This window comes from Mesoplodon mirus (genome assembly GCF_964341445.2).
Source record: "Mesoplodon mirus genome assembly, chromosome: 2".
Taxonomy (NCBI): Eukaryota; Metazoa; Chordata; class Mammalia; order Artiodactyla; family Ziphiidae; genus Mesoplodon; species Mesoplodon mirus.
Window position 1 is genome coordinate 10,399,125 of NC_138977.1, and position 6,336 is coordinate 10,405,460.

General features: G+C 35.6%; 1 long non-coding RNA gene across 1 annotated transcript; it reads left to right on the plus strand.

Annotated features, from left to right (window-relative positions):
• Positions 1-318: 318 nt before the first annotated feature.
• LOC309793184 lies at positions 319-2,256 on the plus strand. Its single transcript, XR_014291888.1, has 3 exons — positions 319-707; positions 1,220-1,311; positions 1,438-2,256. It is a non-coding gene; the product is annotated as an uncharacterized lncRNA (long non-coding RNA).
• Positions 2,257-6,336: the final 4,080 nt, after the last annotated feature.

Below are 6,336 nucleotides of genomic sequence, written 5' to 3' on the forward strand. Positions count from 1 at the left end.
ATCTGTTTTCTGGGTAAAACTTAACTTTTTTTCTTTTTTTTTTACTAAGGAGTCTTTCACAAATTATTGATGAGTTTTAATATTTAATCAGCATTCTCAAAAATATAAGGCAACTCCAAAATTTAAAATGCAATCCAGTTGTAAGCCAAGAGCAGAGTCATTTCTTGTTATTTATACATACAATTAAAATATAACTTGATGTGAAAAATGTTCCTAACTCAACTTTGAATGTGCTATTTGTCTGAAGGGTTAGATTTTGGGTTGTTTTGGAAAGTTTTTTTTTTAACACAGAATTTTGTTTGTTTCTTTTTCAGTTTGAAAAGAACTGTTAAAAACAAATAATTTGATTCATTGTTATTTGGAGTCCTTCAAGAGAAATATATGAAACTTGTATATTAACCAGATTGGATAAAAATTCTAAGTGGCTGATGCTTTTAGCTAACTAGATTGAAATGGCCCAAAGGTTAATTTTAAATTAAAAGATATCTCCCCAAACAGAGTACAGCCACATAGGTGAGATATGTAGCCTAAAAAATGTTTCTAAAGACAGTCATTTAACTATGTGATGGTAAATGTTATCATCTAGACCGAATTAAAGAGTGCCCAGACCAGATCATCTCAAATTCTACAAAACTGCCAGCACAGCAATTGTTAAGTCCCATGGGGAAAAAGTATGTGTGGGCTCAAAGTTTGGACTTAAAAAAAATGTAAGTATCTGATAAAAATGGTTTACTAGAATCATTTGTTAATTAAAATTATTTTATTATTTATCTAAAATAGCTTTGGGCAGTTGCATAAAGCAGAGTTTATGTTCATTTTTCTCTTTTCAAAATAAGAGAATGTTTTGTTTCATGTGCTTTGTGTCTCAGCGTTAGGATATTGGGGTTATATAAATTAATTGTATCTTTACAGCACTGACACGAATAGACTCTTTAGGGATAACATGTTGAAGTAGGGATAGCTTTTTCCTTTTACCACCCACATTATGTTATGAGTAGCACAGGGTATTTAAATGCTTTGGCACAGAACATGAATAAAGAGCTGATCTTGAAAATACCATTATCATTATTTGTTTTGAAATTGACACTCTGCTCTATTTTAAGGCTTATACCCAGTTTTATCTGTGTATTGCAGATAATCCAACACACACATTAGAAACAGCCCCAAATGTCTTTCTTTCTTCACCCCATCCATGGGTCTTTCCACTTAATTTTTGCAGGAAAAAATGAAAGGTGAAGAAAACATGGGTCCATAAAAAGACATCAACTGAGGAATTTTGTTTGTTATGATTGGACAGCTGCTGTTGGCCTAGTAAGGATCATTTTATGTTTTATTTTGATTGAAGAGATATCACTTTGCCAACCATAATTTTTACAATTCAGCTTTTCAGTTGAAATGAGATGACCTTTAGATTTTCTTTTTCTATTTTTTTTCCAGCAGATGGTTGTTCCCTACAAGTAATGTTGTCTGACAGATGATTATGCTATTACCTTAAAAGTGACTAATTTGATGTCATATCAAATAGATTCTTCTTATTCCACCTTGGCTGAAACCCAGATATTGGCTAAATATGTTTCATCTAGTAGTATGATAAAGTTCCATGGGGATTCTGAGGGAAGGAATCTGGCCCTCAGTCTTGGAGAGGAAGCTATTTATGTCTTTATTTGACAAAGATTTTACTTTTGAATTAAGGAGGACTTCAAAAAGGACTTCAAAAATATACTCTACAAAGTGATGAACATGAAGCAGGACTACTGACCTACCTCAAACTTTGGTGTTGGGCTAATGTGGGCTGGGCTCATGGCAGGCCTCTTTGTGTTCCCATCGCCTGGCCCATTATAACAATGCATCACATTTTGACTTAAATCGAAATGCTTTTCCTTTCACCTGCCTCTGTGACGGTTGACTTCTTTGGAAAGTCAATATCGATAATTAAATATTGTGGAGTGGGTTTGCTATGGACAGAATATTATTGTTCTCCCTTAAATTGATATGTTGAAATCCCAACCCCCAACATGATGGTGGTAGGAGGTGAAGCCTTTAGGAGGTGATTGGGTCATGAGGATGGAGTCTGCAGGAAGGGTCAGTGTCCTTATAAAAGAGACCACAGAGAGCTCCCCTGCCCCTTCTTCCACGTGAGGACATGGGAAGAAGATGGCCATCTCTGAACCAGGAAGTAGGCACACCACAGACATAGAATCTCTCACTGGCACCTTGATCTTGGACTTCCCAGCCTCCAGAACTGTGAAAAATAAATTTCTGTTATTTATAAGCCAACCTATCTGTGCCATTTTTTATTTTTATTTATTTATTTATCTATTTTGCGGTACGCAGGCCTCTCACTGTGTGGCCTCTCCCATTGCAGAGCACAGGCTCAGGACGTGCAGGCTCAGTGACCATGGTTCACGGGCCCAGCCGCTCTGCGGCATGTGAGATCTTCCCGGACTGGGGCATGAACCTGTGTCCCCTGCATCGGCAGGGGGACTCTCAGCCACTGCGCCACCAGGGAAGCCCTGTGCCATTTTTTAAATAGCAGCTTGAATGGATGGAGACAGAGTTAATATAGTGAACTTTTAAAAGTTCTGAGTTGTATAGCTGAGTTTTACCTTGATACACCTAATTGAGCTTAGAACAAAAGCTGACTTTGAGAAAGAACTCATAACCACATCGGGATGGATGTCTTTCCTGGGGAACTTAGTCTGAAGTCATGGGGATTCCATTTTTATTAACCATATCCTCTTAATTCCTGAAGTGCTAGAGGACACATGTGGCATCTTATGCAGCACTCTTTTGGGATGAGGTCTGGTATAAGGATGATGAATAGAAATAGCACAACAAGTGAATTTTGCCAATGACATGCCAACATCTTAGCAAAATGAATGTTTGTGTCTAGAGTAGAGGAAAGCGAAAATGGAGATTCCATTTATTGGCAGGATTTCTAAAAAGAGAAGGGCTGGGATTTAAAAGTCAGTTGGTCACTCTTCCAGGACTACTTATTTTAGGGGTTACAGGTAAAAAGCTTTCTCAGTGGACAGCTTCATTCCATTAAATAAAATGCTGCAATATTTTCTCTAAGGGTCGTAAACTGTTTCTTATAGAGGTAAAGTATTAAATGGTAATTAGTCTCCTGAAATTAGGTAAATTTTAAAACACCCAGTTTAGTACAATTGAGAGATTAGAACTCATTAATTTATATACTTTTAATTTGGATGGATGAAGAAGGTGTTTCATTTAGTCATATGTATGCTAATATGGAGCTCCAAAAAAATGGAATAAATTTTATCCAGTCCCCCCACCTTACACATTTCCATAATATTTGTGAACTCAACCCTGGTACTTGTGGTTTTTCTTTATTCATCTCTGCATTTATGCTCCCATAGCATTACTCTGCATTTTAATTATTTTTTACATTTCTGTTTCCACCATTAGAATGTGTCCTTTATTTATTTTTTTTAGCCTAGTTTATGGAGTGAAGAGCAGGGCTCTGCAGCCAGACTATCTGGGTTCAAATCTCAGCTTCTTTAGTGACAGTCTCTGTGAGCTTGAATGAGTGACTTCATTTCTGTGACCCAGGGCCCAGTTCTGTAAAATCTGAAAAACAATGAACCCAACTCATAGGCTTGTCATAAGGATTAAGTGAGTTAATTTATGAAAGTAGACCAGTGCCTGGGACATTGTGAGTACTAAATAAATATTAGCTGTTCCTGTTACATAGCGCTCATTCAACAAATGTTGATTGAATGAATAATTATTAGAAATGTTTGAAAAGGCTTCTCATACTATTGAGGTGATCCAAACTTTTTACATGGGTAGGTGCTTATGGGGAAGAGAAAGTTCCCTTGCAGATGTTTTGAAGTTGTGGTTATTTTCTTATTTAATAGTGGGAGTTACTATTTTTACATAATACTCCCCTGGGGAGTATAAAATACATTATTATGTATAATACATATATTATGTATAATATGTATAATATGTATATATATTATGTATAATACATATATTATGTATAATATGTATAATATGTATATATATTATGTATAATACATATATTATGTATAAAATACATAATATTTTACAAAATACTCCCCTGGGGGGCCAGCTGGGTTCTTCTTTTGGCATCACCTACAAAGATACTAGACAGCTCATGCAGCTCAATATCAAAAAAACAAACAACCCAATCAAAAAATGGGCAGAGGATCTAAATAGACATTTCTCCAAAGAAGACATACAGATGGCCAAGAGGAACATGAAAAGATGCTCAACATCACTAATTACTAGAGAAATGCAAATCAAAACCACAATGAGGTATCACCCCACACTGGTCAGAATGATCATCATCAAAAATTTACAAACAATAAATGCTGGAGAAGGTGTGGAGAAAAGGGAACCTTCCTACACTGTCGGTGGGAATGTAAATTGATACAGCCACTATGGAGAACTGTATGGAGGTTCCTTAAAAAACTAAAAATAGAACTACCATATGACCCAGCAATCCCACTACTGGGCATATATCTGGAAAAAACCATAATTCAAAAAGATATATGCACCCTATCATTTGTTGAGATGTGGATGGATCTAGAGACTGTCATACAGAGTGAAGTAAGTCAGAAATAGAAAAACAAATATCGTACATTAGTGCATGTATGTGGAACCTAGAAAAATGGTACAGATGAACTGGTTTGCAGGGCAGAAATTGAGACACAGATGTAGAGAACAAACATATGGACACCCAAGGGGGAAAGCTGCAGGGGGGTAGTGGTGGTGGTGTGATGAATTGGGCCATTGGGATTGACATGTATACACTGATGTGTACAAAATTGATGACTAATAACCTGCTGTATAAAAAAAAAGAAAAGAAAAGAACCAAAACAGCCAAGACAATTTTGAAGAGGAAGAAGAAGATGTGGTAGTGATAAGGTGTGGAGACTTATTTATGCAATAACAAGACTTTTAAAATAAAACTAGTGTAATGTTGGCATGGGAGTGTGCAAGTACTGTATGTCAATGTAACAGTTCAGAGTGCTCAAGAAATGACCCACATATAATGAGAACTTGGTGTTATTATAAATTGGCATTATATTGATTAATCAATATATTGTGCTAGATAATTTTGTATGAAAAAACTCAATTCTATATCTAGGACTCTTCTTGGAGTTTCAGACTCATACTCAAACAATGTATCCCAAACTGAACTGATTATAACTTGTCAAACTATTCCTTTTGTATTCCGTGTATCACTAGCAAAGAAATTTGAGAGCCAGTATTTATTCTTTTGCCTCCTAAATTTATTTCACACATCCAAACAATAAAATATTTAGTAGAGTTTTTAAAAAAGGGAAAAAAAGATATATGCACCCTAAATGTTCATTGCTGCACTATTTACAATAGCCAAGACATGGAGGCCACCTAAATGTCCATCGACAGATGAATGGATAAAGATGTGGTACATACATACAATGAAATATTACTCAGCCATAAAAAAGAATGAAATAATGCCATTTGCAGCAACATGGATGGACCTAGAGAGCGTCATACTTAGAGAAGAAAGTCAGACAGAGAAAGACGAATATCATATGATATCACTTAGATGTAGAATCTAAAAAATGGTACAAATGAACCTATTTTACAAAACAGAAATAGAGTTACAGATGTAGAAAACAAACTTATGGTTACCAAGAGGGAAGCAGGGAGAAGGGATAAATTAGGAGTTTGGGATTAGCAGATACAAACTGCTATATATAAAATAGATAACTAATAAGAATTTACTGTATAGCACAGGGGATTACTCAGTACTCTGTAATGACCTATTGGGAATAGAATCTAAAAAAGAGTGGATATATGTATTGATATATCTGATTCACTTTGCTGTACAACAGAAACTAACACAACATTGTAAATTAGCTATACTCCAATAAAAATTAATTTTTAAAAAAGATACTAGATCCTGTTTGGGAGATAGGGTATCAGCATTGTTAATTAAGTGGCCATAATATAATTCTGTGCCAAGCATATCAGCCTAGCTAATAATTGTATCCTCTGCTACATCATTATGACACCTCTAGTTGGGCCAAGTGTGTACAGTTTGGGCCTGGATTTCAGACCCATCAGACTCCTTCGATATTGAAGTGCTATCAGTGGTGGAAGAAGCTATTCCTAGGTTTGATTCCAGACAAGGCAGTTAATCTCACAGTTAATGGAGAATGTGCACTGGGGATTAAAACAAAGAACAATTAGCACATATATTAGTTTGGATCATGTTTATACTTTGTTGTCAACTGTCATCATTTGTTTAAAATAAGATATCCTACATTTATTTGACTCACAGAGCTTGGCAGG